The following is an 18,172-nucleotide window of genomic DNA, read 5'->3' on the forward strand; positions in this document are numbered from 1 at the left end:
CAGAGCCCCTCGAAACCGCGTGAAAAGTGCAGAGCGATGTAGCCGCGTTAATATTACAGGGGCTGGTTCACCGAAAAGGGGCGAGCCGGCAGTGGGATTTTATGCTCCAAAGAATTTTCGTTTCTCTCAGGAATTCGAACGCGTCGCGTCCATTTATTTTTACTGCAGCTTCTTTCTCTGTAATATTGAACGATTAACATCATGCTGGCTAAAGTGCTGGTACTGGATTGAGGGATGAATTCTCCCTTTATAAAATGCAAGATCACAGTTCTCGAAGAATCGCAAATCATAAGATATATCTCATTGCGGAATCCAAAATTAAATATCGAATTGCTGGAAAGATGATAATTCTGAGGACTCAAGAATTTCTAAAACTCTGAGGATTTTATTTCAGATTTTCTTTAATTTCACTTTTCCGTTATAATTTATTTTTTTCTTACCATTAAGACTTAACTTGCCAATTTCCACGAAAGAATAATCGATTCGTAAAAAATCTATTTTTCGCGTATCTCGTATTAAAAAAAAAAAAAAAAAAAGAAATTTCCGGAATCTACGGAATCATGGGACATAGGCAGATCGCGGAAACCGGGAAAACCCCGCCGACAGTCAGTCGTCTCGGCTCCTTTCTTCATCCTCAAGGAGCTTCGCGCTTGAACGCGCGCGCGACGTGAGATGTAGAGCTCCACGTTGGCAAATATATACGCGATACCAGCATTCGCTGTTTCGAACAATCCTCGCAGACTGCAGATCGACCCTTTTCCCCTCCGGCGCATCGTTATCTTTTCATGTTCAGATGTTCTACCAACGCCGGAGTCGGCGCGGCGTTTCACCGCGAGGGTAGAATCAATGCCGTCGGGGTGTTCACGCGCTGTTAACGGATAACAACTCTTTCCTTGTACGACAAGGTCCGCCACGTGAATCTGAATGATAGATCCCCGTGTTCGTGAGCCAGCGCAGCGGGTTCAAAGACTCGAGAATCGAAGAGATATCCGCCCAAGATAGTCGACGAAGCTCCGTGAAAGCAAAGACTCAAAATGCATTGATATAGAAATTGAAGAATTTTAAAGATCCGACTTAAAAAAGTTTTTTTTTCTTTTAAGATATATTAACAGCTAAAGATAATATAAAATAACATTTTTTCATTTCTTTATATCTTTCTTGAAGGATAAAATCTTGTAGTCATGTCAGAATTTGTTTTCATAAAGAAGATTCTTTGAAAGAAAGGATAAATTAAAAATATTAATTTCAACGGAATTTTATCCTTCTTTTGTGTCTTCAGATATCTAAATAATTAGTAGAAGTGTGTAAATCGAATGCATCAAGTACGTAAATTGAAAGTAAGCAATCTTGCCTTATCAACCGATTGCTACGCTCACTTTCGTCACTTCATTCAGGACAGTAGGTCAAATTGATTCACGTTACATTGTCGGGTTAATGATTCGAAGTGCTCGTCGTCGGGCTTTCAGTATTATATAACTATGGTCTATCGGGGCTGGTCGGATTGTTGATCGATAGACCACTTTCAATTTACCGTCGAGTGACACAGTGATATTGAGTAATCGTGCGTTTTTTGCGACATTGTCGAAGGGCACTATCAACGCGGGGAGTTTCTCCTCCTCGTCGAGAGAAGCTGGACTTTATTAAAATTCGCCTCGCGCTCCGCCCGCAATGATTTCAAAACTTATGGATGCTCGGCACGCGGAATTCGAGGATAGTTCGGAAAAAGGGGAACGTTTCTCTACGAGCATGCCGACAATTTTCATCCGCACTGCAGAAAGTAAGTTTTCGAGTGCAAACAGGAATACGTAATGCAGGGAATTAAATGGTGATTAAAAACAAGTAAACCTATTAAAAAGCAAGAGCTTAATGCTTAAAACAGCGAGAGCTTAAATGACTGATTATTCAGATGTTTGTGAAAAAAACGAAGATAAGGAAACGAGAAAATGTTTTGTTAATAGCTGTAGTTGTTAATTTTTTCTTTTTAAGGACGTTCTCTCATCCTTATACTAGAGAAAATCGATTTTCTTAGGATTTTCTTGAAACTGTGAATATACGTTAATTTAGGTGTGCTTTATGCGTGGTATAAATTTCAGTACCTCTTCCGGTATAAAAACTCAAGATACTGAGCCTCAAAGTTTCAACTTTTACTAATGAACAGGTTTTCCAGGCCAAACGGTAAGAGATACGAGGTTGACCAAGAGGACCAAAATTGCTCCTCTCGTCGAGTTCTATAAGGAAAAAATGCCAAAACTAAAAAAAAATTAATTTTAAATTTTTTTTTTGAAACTTTGAGGCTCAGTATTTTTATTTTTTATCCCGGAAGAGGTACTGAAATTTATACCACGCATAAAGCACACCTAAATTAACGTATATTCACAGTTTCAAGAAAATCCTAAAAAAATCGATTTTCTCTAGTATAAGGACGAGAGAACGTCCTTAAAGCTTTTTTAAAATTTAAATTCTGGAATTTTATCGCGTATACTCGATTCACAAAATATAAATTTTTGTAACTTCTAATTTTTAACGTACAATTATTTGAATAATTTTGTTATTTTAGGAACTTTTCCATCGCTATTTCTTGGTACGTGATTATTCGGCATAAGAAAGATTTATTTCTTTGAAAAGGACTCATCCTAAGGGTCGAAACGTCGTAACGTTTCAATATATGTATTGCCAATTGTCGTTGAAGATAATAAACTTTTCTGATTTATTTCCTGTTGAATAGGATATATCTGAATGACCTCGCGACCTTCGCAAGCGTTATCTCGGCTAAAAACGATCCGTTGATGTACCGGATATTCAAGGCGACAACGACAAGCGCGAGTCGTCTCGTATATCCTCTTAGTATCGGAGATACCGGTTCGATAATCGCAATTGCGAAGGAGAGGCCGCCTTGACTCGGCCTATCCTCTTTCAAACAAGGAAGCTCGTCCCCAGAGTGCTTTCGGCCGAAAGCTCGCGAGTGTCTTTTCGCTTCTCTTCCCGACGTCTGTATTTATTCCGCCCCCCCCCCCCGACGGGGATATTTCTCTCCCGTAAGAATTTCCCCGGGGATCGCCGAATCCCGTTGTTGACTGAGCAATCCGTCGTCGCTTGATCCCGTGCCAAAAGCGGAGCGACGGATTAACAATATCGATATTGCGAGAGCTCGAGGGCAATCGCTTGCCATGGAGACCCATTTCAGAATTGAACGTATAGTCATGCGGGACAATCGGGTGGAAGACGTTGTCCTTCATTTAGATTTTACAGGAAGCTTTCGGTATTAACCGCATTTTACAGAGAGAACGCCGGAAATTACTTAGCCGGTTGACTCAAAGAATTCGAACCTCTTTCAAATCTTGGATTTTTATTAAACGTCAAATACTTTAGAGCTTCGCAATTTTATACTTGTTATAACTTTCTTCATTTTCTTTCATATTCTTAAATTTATGAACTTTGACATTCCGAAACGTTAAGCTTTCTTTGCGATTCTCAGGACAATAGGAATAATTTAGATTATATAGAATTTAAAAATTTTTTTAAATTATTTTTTTAATGTCGTGGATTAAAAATTTTTTAAATATTTATCTTCTTTATTTCATGTTTTTTGAAATGGCTTTATATATTTCGAATCTTGAAATTCGTGAGTTCTCGCATTTTTGGACTCTAATTGTGTTCCTCATATTTCAATTCCTTATTGAATTTCATAACTTCCAATTTTACGAATTTTCGAAGCTTTTGCACCTTGATTTTTCCAATCTTCACTCTTTCACATCTGAACAAATGCCACAACATAAAACTACATGCAGAGCGCAATGCATGCGAAAGCGTTAGCTCCGAATATTCGGCAATTTAAGGATCGTCGAACGATCCCGCGGTTTGCTCGTGCACGCCCATCGAATTGCAAATTCGACAAACGTCGAGAAATTCTGCGGCGTCGCAAAGTCGAATATATCGACACCGTTACGCGCGTTCGTGCTGAAATTTGTATGCGCGGAGGCGATCGAATTATTTTGACTGAAACTGGCCGAAACTCGTCCAATTCAACTCACCGTTTTCGATAACGCAATTTATTTTAACTTAACAAACATGCGAGATAACGTAGTTTTATCATCAGCAATTGGGAATAAACGCTCGATAAGCGCCGCGATATCGCATTCGTCGCTAAATTTAACATGACGTTTTGTTTCAACAAAATTTTTTATTTAACGAGATAATTAATAATTTAGATTATATAGAGTTTGAAATCAGAATTTTTTATTTAATATTGCGGTTTAAAAAAGCTTTTGAATATTTATCCTCATTTATTGTCTTTATTTCATACTTTTTGAGTATTATTACAAAATTGTTTGATTTAATCAAGAAATGTGGAAAATTTTAATTCACTTCGGGTTCATCGAAAAAGACATCAAAACTTAATCCATAAAAAGGGTTCTCTTCTTTCGTGTTCCTTCATTTAATCATGCCGTTAAAGATCTTCCTTGACACGAATTAAGCTGTAACACATCAATCTTCAGTTTATCAGAAATTAATGAGAGGATTACGCGATATTTCAATTAAGATTACTTCCAAGGCTTTCCTTCCCTGAAACTTTTTTCATCTCGTGCGGATGACAGTTAACAAACACGTGCAATTATATAAATATCAACGGGCTCACATCACATCGTCTTCTTCCTACTCCTTCTCCTCTGCGGATGACAGATCGATCATAGTGACAGCAGCGGTGTGGAATGATAAATTGCACCGTCACGTTGTCTCGGAAATCCCCGAATGACCTCGATGACGCGAAGACCTCAACAGAGCGGAGGAAGAAGACGGCAATTATGCGGCCATGAGGACTAATGTTATTATAAAGTGGAGCCGTGACGAGACGAAGGCAGGTCGTCAGGGAAGCCCCGACGGGTCGGAATGGAAAGACGTGAATTAACTGGAGAATCGCCACGTCGGCGACGACTACGATGATGACAACGAGGACGACGAGGAAGGAAAGAAAACACCGGCTGCGTTGAACCGTGTCGGGTTGAAGGGAGCGCGAGGTACATCGTTCATCACGTCTCGTCTGCTGGTTCTATATATACTTTCGTCATTTGGCGCTAAACGATATCATGCTGATATCGTCGTTTATCACTCCTCATTTTTGCACGCCGAGCACGATATTGTTTAGCATACGTCTCGCTTTGAAACACACGGAGTCTGTAATTTCCGTTTAAATCCCGTTTCTTTCACAAGATCTTGGTTTTCTGGCAGACGACGAGAGGAGAAATCACTAAATTTCTCGAAAGAAGAAAACAGGCTGAAAGGATTGCGCACGATTTACGTGCGGAAGTAGAGAATGGCAAACGACTCGTAGTCTCAGCTCGATCGTTTAACGCCGTGGAAGCCCTTTTTTCCTCGGGACTCGCTATTAAGGGTTTACGACGAAGCCCTAATGCCTGATGGCGGCTTTTATGTACCTCCTTTTTTCGTCAGTAACCTTCAGGCCTGGCTGGCTTCGTGTGTTATTTAAAGATTAGGCTCCCTCCCCCGTATCGCGAGATAAAAACGGGTCAGAGTGCTTTTATCGCGGTGGATTAACGAACGGATCCGCCATGTCTGTCGCTTCTGCCTCTTTGTCCATCACTGATTCCGTCCGAGATTACCTACGCTTTACGTATACGATCTGCAAATCGCACTACATTAATTTCGCAAGATTATCTGTTTCTCTTTGAATTCTGATTTAGTACGATTTGACGTCGAAATGACCACGACACATGGCATTTTCGTCCATTTCAGATTAAAAGGGGCTATTACAGTGTGATGCCCGAAAAAATGAACTATTTGTAATGAATTTTCATTTAAAAAGTATTGCATGCACCGGTACAAACTTTTTTTCAGTGAAAGGTATACTCTTAGAGAATAGAAAACAATTTTTTTTGTTGCATAAAAATATATATTTATTTAATAATAAATTATAATTCAAGGCCATGAAAAGAAAGGTATGTTGCTGGCGGGGATCATCTGAGCTCTTCAGGTGGTCTGAAATCAAAAATTCAAAAAGATTCTTAATTTGTAAGAGTGTCGCTATCGTCCGTACTAGAATTATTATTTTATATTGTAAATTAACAAAATGGCGGCGTTTTGTGCAAAAGTGTTCGAAAAAAACGTTTTTTTTTTTCGTCGTAATTCGGGCAAAAATATAAGTTAAAATTAAAATTTTTTAATAATTTTAGTACGGACGATAGCCATACGTATGCCGAATATGCTGTAAAAAATTCAGCCCGATTCGCCAAGCCGTTTTTCCGAAATACTCCCCGCCAGGAGAAAAAATGTCGTTTCGAGAAAAACGCGTTTAAAGTATTTTTTACATGAAAACTTGTATAAAACAGGCACTTACAGCTAATCAGCGATGCCAGGCCCGTACAAAATTCCTTCAGCTTCTTCATAAAAGTCATCTTCAGCCGATCTGACATGCAATACTTTTTAAATAAAAATTCATTAAAAATAGCTCATTTTTTCGGGCGTCACACTGTAATAGCCTCTTAAATCCCAGCTTTCTTTTTGTACATCGATTGAACATGGAGTTTTAAATCGCCAGTATTATAACTTTAAAAACATCCAAAATATTAAAGATGAGAAATATTTGAGAAGTTACTGCACAAATGCGAAGTATCTCGATTCTAAAACTTTCCAAACTTATGGTTTTATACTCTCGAAGATACGAAATTTCGGAAAATTATCGCTTTAGATATAAAGAATTTTAAAGATTTGAGAAAGTTATTATTCACATATAAATGTCAAAACAAGGACACAGATATTTGTGATATTGTAAACATTCCAAAGACTCTTTATACAGAAGTTACATACAGGGTGTTTCTTCAGTATTTTTCAATATTTTAAGAATTGATTTTTTTAAAAAAAGTTTACACGGTCTCAAGGCCACGTTTCAAAGATACAGGATATTAAAAAATCTATAAAATTATCGTACTTAAAAAAAAAACTCTTAAATAAGAAAAGGTTTCTTTTTCAAACTTGGGCCATTAAATAGACAGAGTATTACCTTCAATTTTTAATTACAGTTACCGTTTTGTAAAAAATCAATGGCGTAGAAACGAGGTTCAGATAATTACTGTTTTGAACTCGTACAAAACGAAATGAATTGAACACTAACTAAGTAAGTTTAAAGTGGAAATTTGTCTTTTTTATTAGCATGTAATGCAAAAAGAATAAACATTTATAAAAATAAACATTACAAGAAAGCCGATGATTCGGCTGGTTGCATCGTTTAGTAATATGTTTAGAAAATCTCGGCATGTGGGAACCATTTCCTTGAAAGAAATTTATTTGGAATTCTTCCAAAGGCATAGTTAGTTATTAATGCTACAAAGAGTATTTAATAGTTGTCAAAAACATCTCGATTATTGCGAAATTCAGATGGGTATTACTTCAAAAGTACAAGGTATTTCGATCTTAAGTAATACCATCTAATATTTTAAGAGTTAACTTTTGAGCTCATTTTATGAAGAAAATTCACATGAACATGTGGTCACAAGGACCTCGTTTCAGAGATGAGGGTGTTGAAAATTCTATAAAAGTATCATTTTCTTTTTAATAGCTCTTAAACAAAAAAAAGCTTTCTTTTTCAACTCAGGCTAATAAATTAAGACGGGGTATTACTTTTTCAGTTTTTTATCTACAGTCGCCGTTTTGTAAAAAGTCAATGACGAGGTTTAGGTAGTAGTACATACTGTTCCGAACTTGTACGTCAAAATGGGCGGAAAAAATTTTTGCAGATTTTTTAATTATTTTATTACAGTACATTTTATTACACTTTAGCTAAAAATTATTTAAAAAAAAATGTTTTTGTTTAAGAACTGTTAAGAAAGAAATGATTATTTTATAGAATTTTTCACATCTTGAGTCTCCAAAACAAGGTTTTTGAGACTATATGTTCATATAAACTTTTCTTTATAAAATAACCTCAAAAAATAAATTCTTAAAATATTGATTCAGAAACATTGTTTGTAGTTTATATCACGATTATACCTGAATCAACTTTAGTACCAACAATTGTGTCATCACTATCACAAGAATATGAGCATCCGTTTTTATGAAAAGATTCTCGCTCAATTTTTATTCTTTTAATCGCTCTAAATATAATTTTATTCGATATATGTCTACCTTATCCGTCTTAAGGAAAGTCTTTCTTTTGTAGTTACGCACCATTATCTATTTATAAAAGAACAATTCGTCATTGAAGTGTGGACACATTGCCCCATCAAAAATAGGACAGATAGCCCCGAACACGTTTTTTAGTCTTTAACATGTTGCCAATTTTAGATAATGCGGAATTAAGATTTGACACTTCTCACACGTGATAACTATATATTGATTGATAATATTATGAATTGCTTACTTTAATTTGAGTTAAACTAGTCGCACAGCAAATTTTTCGACCGTCGAAAAATGTGAATAATTGTTTTCGCTTTTCTTTTAACGTATAGAGCGTTTGCGAGAGGCATCGCAAGAAAACAAACAACATTTAAATATCTTATGTAGGGCATTTTTCAACTTCTTGTTGCAATGGCAGAGACATCTGTCTCTTAAAACTTGAGATAGCAGTATTGTGGACACATAGCCCCCGTAGACAGATAGCCCCGGTCTCCCCTACTACGTGTTGATAAATAACGTTTTTTTTTTTACATTAATGTAAAAAAATTGTTATTTATCAACACGTAATATGTTTAGTTTATTTTATTCTTTTCACTTTTATTATAAAATATATAAAATGAAATAGTAATATTTAAGTTTTTCTTAATAGCTTTCTTAATTAGAATTTTCAACATCTTGTATCTCTGAAGGCCTTTGACATCATATGTTTATATGAAATTTTATGTATAAAATGACCTAAAAAATCAACTCTTAAAATATTGAATAATACTTGAGAGACACACTGTACATGCAGAATACTGAAAATGTTCATCTTTCGATGATTTTTCTTTTTAGAACTTATTCTCGTGCATCTTTTATCACAGTTACGTTACGTCTGCGCTGCGTATATTTTTCCATTATCCGGCCACGAAGCGTTCCTCTTAACCGCGTAAAGTCGTCGTTCAGTCACCATCGTTGTTACTTGGCATGGTTCCTAAGTCAAAAGAAAGGAAGTATAATTTAGGAGCGAGTTGCTCGGTCCGGGGAAGATATTTCCCGGGGAACCCTGGTGGAAAATTTCTAGGCGATTCAACCGGCGTTTGCCGTCGCGTTCGCTGATGGCGATGAGAGTCGCGGGAGGATTAAGCTGCCGTAATCGAGCTTTTTTTGCGACGATAAGTTCCGCGCCGACAAAATCCGGCGAAAAAACCGGGTCTTAAATTCCTGTTCGTGGTGCATCTTTATCTTTTCTCTCTCCTAAACCGCGAACAAACTTTCCTCTCTCGGTGAAACGAAAGTGCACCGCCGGGAGGTGTCGCAAAATAAACGATACTTCAAGCGTAAAACGGTGGCGGAATTAACGGTCGTGTGGCGTATTTATTTTGCGCGGAAAGCGGATTTTTATGATAGAAGACATTTAGTTTTCTATTACTTTTAAACGAATGTGTATTTTGCAATGATGAAAAGTTTATATATAAATCTCAGACTAATTGTTCGGAAATTGTCACATTTTTAAGCATGAAATAATTATTTAAAATTATTGCCATCTATTTTCTATCCTGCTTTTATGAATATTACATGAGCATTGTTGAAAAGATTATTTTTGCGATACGATAGGCTTTTTGCGACTTTGGCTTTTATCGATTAATATTAATGAACGTACGCTGCGCCCATGAATTCTTCATTATATATTCATATTAATCGTTATGAAGCATGAAGTTTCAGTGCGAAGCCATTCCGCTCTACAATTAGCACAATTTTTTGGCAATTTGCTGATTACACCTTTCATTATTATATATTCTCTCTATATACTATTTCCTCCCATATATATATTATTTTATTATTATATTATATTATAATTTTCTTACTTTTTAATACAACTGGTTCTCCCGTTTTAATCTTAAATTTAACGATATAGGTTATCGAAAAAATTATTTTATGTATTTATTCATTTTTCTCTCTTACTTTTTTATGATAGGCTAACTCTCTTACCTATTTTAAATTCTCTGCGTATTCCTGACAGGGTGTATACAGGGATAATCGTAAACCGGCCACTCATTCATTCATTCGTCATTCCTTATTCTTACTTGAAATCCACCCGTAAATATATATTCGTATATCTCCTGGTATATTCGCAAATCTCCTGGAATCGCGCAATCGCTGTCTCTTCGCGTTCACGCAAATTGTAACAAATATCGCGTCGCGCCACGAATCAAAATGAAATTTCCCATAAATGGAATTTCACGGCAAAATTTCATCCTTTGCGCCAGCTTGATCATCCCGAGAGCGCGAATAATTATTTTTCACCCTCGAGGGCAGTTTGCCGGCATCCCCTGGCCGGACGAGCTTTGATGTCAAAAGAATATCCCTGTGATACAGCCCCCGTTCTTCAATAAAGATTAATTCTTTATATTTAATCTTTTTTTTTTATTTAAAAGTATTTCGAAAATTTGTGAAACTTAATATTCATGAAGATATCGATAAAAAAAGGAGATTAACTTATCATGAGAATAATAGCTTTGAAGAAATTAAATTGAATGTTATGTAGGTCTTGGAAGCCAATCTCGTAACCTTTGCAGAAGGCTTCTACATAACTCGATTTTTACACTCTTTACAGCATTGAAGTTTAATTTCTCAGATTTGCTAATCGAAAGTTTTTAAAACTTCAAAATCAGAGTTTTTCAAAATCTATCTTTCGAAATCTTTTCTTTAACTTCGTAATTTTAAACACTTGATTTTTTTGTAATCTGATTTAAGATCACGTCATATCCTCAAATATTGTATTTTCTTCACGTTTTCAACTTCTGAAACTATGCAGCTTTCATACTTCAGATTTGGATAGATCGACCTTGGTTTTAAGTTTTAATCTCCAGAAAAGTTTCACAAGTTTAGTTTTAGAACTTTTAGATGTCCGATTTGTGAATTATTTTTATTCGTCTTCGAAATCTTCGATCTATAATAGCATTTGCGACGGAGCTTTATTTTGTCAATCAAACGCGAGCCTGAGGTTTTCCACCTCAAAGTAGTGGTCGATTCTTTTCCCACACTTTCTATTTTCCTTTATTAACGTTCTTCCTCTTTGATGCTGAAGAAACGTCTTCGTCGGGGATTAATTTTTCAAGTGCACCGGAACGCTGCGGGTTCACTCAAGTCTCCCGTTATTTTTCCTTGTCAAACTTCTTCACAAAAAGGCTCCTCCATATCAAGCGGAGGAGGCCGAGCGATGATCGCTTTATAATCTGCACAAGGCGAGAGTATATTTCCGTGACGTATCGCCGGAAGCAACCGTAAGGAAGGGAAAATCCTGTCCCGTCACTTCTTGTTACATGCCACGAAGATTACAAGGAAAGGACATTAAACGCGCGCGCTCTAAGAAAATCGTTTTTCGTTTTCATTAGGTTCGTCGTTTTTACGACTCGAGAATTAATTCCGATAAATAATTAACATTCGATACGAAATTCATCGAGATTCGTTATTAATTTTTATCGAGAAAAGATTCAGCGCTACGTTTGAAATTTACATAATTCATATCTATTGATGGAATACTTTGAATCGCGCGCGCGCGCAAATATTCTGATGCGAAGAGTAATTTTCAACCGGAGTGATTTTTACTTCCAAAGGTGAAGCGCACGTGCCATGCGTCGAATGAATATCCGACATCAGCTAAACGCAACCTAAATCCAAAATAACTGACTATAAATAGCCGTTCATGTAGTTAATCGGCGTACGCTTGTGCGAGGGATCAAAATACGCGGCAAATTGAAGATCGCACCGGCGATAAATGTGTGTTTTATTGGTGAATTATAAAAAGCGCGGGTTATAATTCCGACGTGTTAAAGTTCAAGTTCAATGCCGTTTTCCGCCCGTAAAATACTTCGTAACTTTAGGTCTCTCAATTTTTCGACAGTTTTATTTCCATTAACTGAAAAATTCTGGATTTTTTTTTAAATCTAGATTATTTTTAAACTATCTATCAAATCTTGATAATCTCTACGCTTTAAATTTTACAATCGCAATTTTAAGTACAATTAAAGGCCTTTACAGTCATTTAATTCTTTGAAACAATATAAATTAGGCTCCTTTGTAATTTTAATTATAATTTTTTCAATTTTTATTGAAACACCTTGATCGGACTAAGTCTTAAAAGAGGGACGATTTAAAGTCCGATGAAAATACTCGGTCACGTTCGCCAGACGGATTTTCCGGGTTCTCGCATCGAGAACTCGAGTCCGCGCGTCGTCCACGTGTTATACGCGTTCTATATTTCCGCTTTGTCAAAGACAGAGGAGCCCGCGCTATCGAAACTCGCGGCGCGCGTACCCTGGCACGCGGTTCCCTTAACGCCCCAGCTCTCTTTTTTTTCGACTGGCAAAAAACGGCAAAGGTTTTTACCGATTTCACAGAGCGTGACCACACAAACGATGGCTCGCACGCTCGCACGGAAGCGCGAGGACGTGCGCACGGACACGCACGAATAGATCATGCCGTCGTTATAGTAACCTCCCTGAACGCGCACATCCCGGCATTCGACGAATGTTTTTAATCGCGAGTCCCACGAAATTATTACGTGGCATTAGCACGCGCGCGTCAGTGCGGGGGCGGATCTCGAATATTTTCCCTCTTTTTTGCAGAAAGCTGTATGAAAATTTTAACGGAGGCAAAGTTAAATGAGAAAGTGATATAATCTGATATGCTTGATTATGATATAATATATGTATGCCGCGTAAAAAGTTTCATATAATGCTATGCAATGAATGTTATTTCAGTAATATCTTCTTGAAAGTCTAGCGCAGCAGCAAAGCGTGGGCTCATTATAACGTTCAATTTAAAAAGGGTAATTTAGAAGAAAGACAAGAATACTGATGTTCGGCCAGAAAGAGTTAAAAATTAAAATGATAATTAGAAGTATTGTAAAATTTTTAACGGCGAGAAAACTGTCTCGAAGATTATCTGTCGAGAAAATCGAAGAAAACTGTCGAGACATCACTATGCAAAATCATCGTCATTAAGACATTATATCATAAGACGTCTTAAAGATGTCTTTAAAACGTCTTATATCCCTATTTTCAACATGCGTGCTATCTGGGAGCATATTGATGAAAATTTTCTAATGTACGGGGGAAGAGTGCGAGACTTTTTATTAAGAAGGAAAGACAGACAGAAGATGGAATATACATAATTGCTGCCGGCCATTTCCGTATGAATGCCGGCGCGAGGAACGGAAGCTAATATAATCGACGTCGGGGGACGAATATATAGCGGTCTGAATGCATCCGAGAGCCAGGACGGCATCGGGAGGAGCTCGATGATGCGAAACAAAGAGGAGTCGCGAATCGCCAAGAGGGAAATGGAGGAGGACGGTTTGGCACGGTTCCTCGTATTGTTCTGATCGATCGCTGAGCCTTTGCGGGGATGATTACCCTCTTAAAGTTTCATAGGGAGTCCATTCTCGCCATTGCGAAAACATCTCTCGAGTTCGGGAAGAACGAGAGACGCGACTTCGGTAGAGATAGACGAGAGTACATCATTACTTTCGTCGTTATGAACGAAAAGTATAGACTTTCGTATTTTTCTCATTTGTTGCTCCTGTATTGACATAACTTTTAGCATTTTTCGACGGCTAAGCCTATAGTTAAGAAATTCTCGGTTCGATTATATTCCCCGAAAGTTTGAGCTGGAATCAGAGAAATTGATATTTATTCACCAGCTTTTTTACGCCTGAAATATACGCCTGAAAAGTTTGTCACTTTTAATCATGACATCTGGCACCGCGCCGTTAGCTTCCCCACAAATCGATATTTAATTTGTATCAGTTGGAGCGTACTTTATATCAGCTTTAGAATCTCTTATTTTTCCGAATTTTAATAGGAAATTCTTTAATTACCGAGACATTTATAACACTCCGTTTGAAGAAAACGTACGTAAAAGGACGCCTTAATCTCTTAGACGCTTTTTTACACGTCTTGACCTTTTTAAACAAAACCCCTATATCTCTCCGACTCTTTTTACACCTTCGGATACTTTTTACGCGTCTTTTATAACGACGCACGGTGTATTCCCGGTATAGGCAAATGAAAAATAAAAGAGAGCTAGATGAAAAAAAGAAATAAGTAAAACAGAAGAGCAGTCTAAAGATATCCCGTGTAAAGATATTTCCCTTTCTCTTCCCCATCCCCGACGAGAGACGCATAAATTCTGCATCGTTCTAGACGCTACCGCGAGAGCTATAATCGTTTTTCGAACGGAAACACCGACGCAGTTTTCCGAGGCGCGAACTCGCGGCGGGAAAATCGGCCCCCGTAGACGCAATCGCATTAATTCATGGATCACGGCTCGTATAATCCTCCCTCGCCATCTCTTCTTCATCCGTTCCGTATCGATACGACCCTTTAGCGAGAAGCGGATCTCGTAAATTTATTACGGGGCGAAATCCCGGTATATCCGCACGCGTGGACACCGTAAGCGCGCGCGGTTTTCACCTTTAAGAGGACGATAACCGGTAATTATTGGACAATCTCGTCGAAATCTATTTTACGATGAACCCGACTGGTCGGGATTGGATTTTAGACGGGATCATCGGGTGTCAGGATCACAACTGATAGTTACAATGTTGTTATTTTCGCGTTGTATTCGAATCTGCGGTAACTCTCCAATGGAACTTTCTCAGAAAATGTTTTACAATTTTCAGATTTTTCGACATTTATCGATTAAAAATGACTTTAGGCAAGACATCAAAAAAACAATAAAGTATTATAATAATACCCTAGATTTATTAAAAACAGAATTATTCATTTTTCTTCTTACATCTGCTTTAATCACAAAAAGATATATTATTTCAGTGTATTAGTGAGTTTTATTTATTTTATGTGAAATTATGTTATTAAATATATTATAATATAAATAATATGTAATACATATATTAATATATAATAATATATTTTTTTTATATTTATTTACTTTTTATTTTTTTCTTATTTATATTTATTTTTTTTTGTGTGGTTTATTTTGTAATTCGACTCTACCTATTTTATAAACACAGTCGTGCATTTCTCGACTTGGACCTCCCAAAGCTCAACTTCGCAGTCAATTTCGTTCTAATTTTTCTCTCGATCTCAGAAGAAAAGTGAAAAAACCTCAGTTATTATTTACATGCAATTCTTGTTACAGTTATTCTGCCTCTCTGGAATATTCCGTTCGAAATTAAAATGGTTTAATGTGAACCGCTAGTTGCTCTTTTCGAGCAATATTTCGCGAACGCTCGTCGAATAGCTTCCGACAAAGTAGTTCCGGCAAAGGGGAAAGTTCTTGCTGGGTATATAATTATTTTGACTGAAACGCATATGCTGTAATTATTTATCCGCGACGCAAACGTATGGCATCGGACGGAAGACTCGGGAACAATTACGGCCTGCACGCGCACGAATTTCACAGCTTGTCACACGGTTATGCGCCGCATAATATTTTGCAATAGCAATTTCGCATACCCGCGCGAGCGGACCGTAACACTCGTAAAGTTAGCTCGTAAGGTCGAGCGATAATAAATTTCTCCCTTATACTTTAAGCGTAATCCCTTAATCCATTTATACAGCGACGAGAAATTTTATCTAACATCAGACGTGAAAACTTCGCGAGAATGTCAGAAACAAAAAAAAATGTTATTCGGCGAGATGAAAATCAGTCGAGATGAAAATCAGACGAGAGAGCGAATTTTCATAGTCATGTTTGACGGAGAAAGAAATTTTGCATTTTTATCTTTATTCTTTAGATCTCTTCTTTTCTATTTACCATTTCGTATTATAAATTCTGTTCCTCCATAATGAGAATACCCTTTTCATGTTTCAAACATGATTACGCGAGTGGCTCATAATAAAATCATTCAACTTTAAATATATTTCGCGAGCGAGTATTGTCTTTGAGATTCGTAAAAGGAAATTTCGCGAAGAGCAGCATTGGCTCTGTTTCTTGCGAGTCCCTAATCCCTTTCCAGGTTACATGGCGGAAAGAGGCTTTGCCCAGCCAGCGCGCTTGTTGTCGTCGTCGTTCTTCCGGAAAGCAGCTCGTTATTGCGATCCACAATTCACCGAAAATCTCGTAAACCGCTCTCATATACCAGCATCAAATAAACTATGCATGTGGATATGTGTGCAAAAAGCATCGCGGCTATATCCTCCCGAACAGTTTTCTCATTACAGATCCTGGGAAATGCGAACTAACGAGAAGCACAGTGTTATCCCGAGTAATATATTGTTTCCCAATTACAAATTGTCTACCGTTATTTATTTTTCGGGTCAATTTTCAGTGGGCTTTATACTTCCAACGAATTTTAATCAAGCCCTAATTACCGAGATACTTTACTTTGAACTAAAATGAGCCTCGAAATGGTCAAAGAACTCGCGCACATAAAAGGAGGAACGGAGCACCGCGTAAACTTTAAACTCGGGCAAACATTTCGAGCGAGCTTAAATTCGCCCGGCATTACGTATCGCGGGATTACGTCGAGCGGCGTAGGCAGACAAAGCGAGTGCATTCAACGATGCACAGCGGAAATTACGCTATACGTGACTCGGGCTGCCGTAAATAACGCGCCGCCTCTATTAGCGAACCTAAAACCGGCAGCAAACGTCGCGATGTGCCGCGCGCGTCAGGAATTAGCCTTCTTAAATTTTGAACGTCATCAGGGAGCTGCAGCAAATTCAGGAAGATAAAATCGTGAAATTTATTGCGTGCGATATAAAGCGCGCGTATAGCACTTTACGCCGGAATTTTTACGAATCTTAATCCTTAACCGACGTAGAAAAAGTCGACGATTGGTGACAAAAGATCTGAGAGTACTCTTGCTTTTCTTTTTTTTTTCTAGATTCTTTTCTGATTTTTCTCAGATGATTTCACATACGTAATAATAATTACGTAATTCTTCCGTCGATCATTTAAAAGTGCGTATTTACCGGAAAACAGTTCGCAAATTGTATTGGCGAATTGTATGTAAACACTATTCAATCACTGTTCGCCACAGGGCGAATGAAAGATTCGCGATCAGTTCTCGAACATCTGCGAAAACTGAACGCGCTGTCTACACCAACATTCACTCTGGGTTTATTGCTCTTCTTTTTAATCTTACCGCTTTTAGACCGAACGTGGAACTGCTCGCAAACAACAACCGCGCAAATTGAAAATAACAACCGATCGTAAACTGTTTATTGACAATGATAAATGCAACCGACATGAATATTACAATCAATTAGAGAAGGTACCAATAAGAAATAAAACTGTTCGCGATCTGTGTTTGCAAATTATTAGCCGGTAAAAACACGTTTTGAGATATCCAGGAAGAACAGAAGAGATGTTAAAATTCAACGTTGAAATTAGTCTGTCTACACCAATATTTACTCTGGGTTTATCGCCCTCTTTTTAATCTTACCGCTTTTAGAGCGTAGGTACGTGTAACTGCTCGCAAACAACAACCGCGCAAATTGAAAATAACAACCGATCGTAAACTGTTTATTGACAATGATAAATGAAACCGACATGAATCTTACGATTAATTAGAGAAGGTATCAATTAATAATAAAACTGTTTGCGATCTGTGTTTGCAAACTGTTAGCCGGTAAAAACATTTTGAGATATCCAGGAAGAACAGAAGAGAGATGTTAAAATTGAAATTAGTATCTTTGATTATTTATTCAGTTTCTGTATCAAGATTTCACTCTTCAAGATATAAGTGGTCTCGTATATACTTCGCTAAAGAGTTAAATATGCAGTATACAATCATAAATATATAGGGTAATTCTAATAACTGGACTGGATTATAGCTCTTTTTAAATGAAGATAAAAAATTATAGAGGAAAATCTCTCACTATTTTTAGCATGGTCTATCATTCTATGGTGAACTAGTGACCAACTTGACAACGTTATAAAAAACATAAAAAACGTATTAAAAAATGTTTAGAATGTCACGATGATATATTTGAGCACTTAATGTGATAAAGTAATTTTATGATATAAAATATGCAATATCTCTTAAAGTATTAACCCTCCGATAGTATATTTAATAAAGAGCGAATGCCTT

At 37.1% G+C, this 18,172-nt stretch overlaps 1 protein-coding gene across 4 annotated transcripts in view; it reads left to right on the forward strand.

Annotated features, from left to right (window-relative positions):
- Sk (small conductance calcium-activated potassium channel) overlaps positions 1–18,172 on the forward strand; it is a 172,544-nt gene that overhangs the window by 122,979 nt on the left and 31,393 nt on the right. The window lies entirely within an intron of this gene.

Source organism: Temnothorax longispinosus, chromosome 11 (genome assembly GCF_030848805.1).
Source record: "Temnothorax longispinosus isolate EJ_2023e chromosome 11, Tlon_JGU_v1, whole genome shotgun sequence".
NCBI classification, from domain to species: Eukaryota; Metazoa; Arthropoda; class Insecta; order Hymenoptera; family Formicidae; genus Temnothorax; species Temnothorax longispinosus.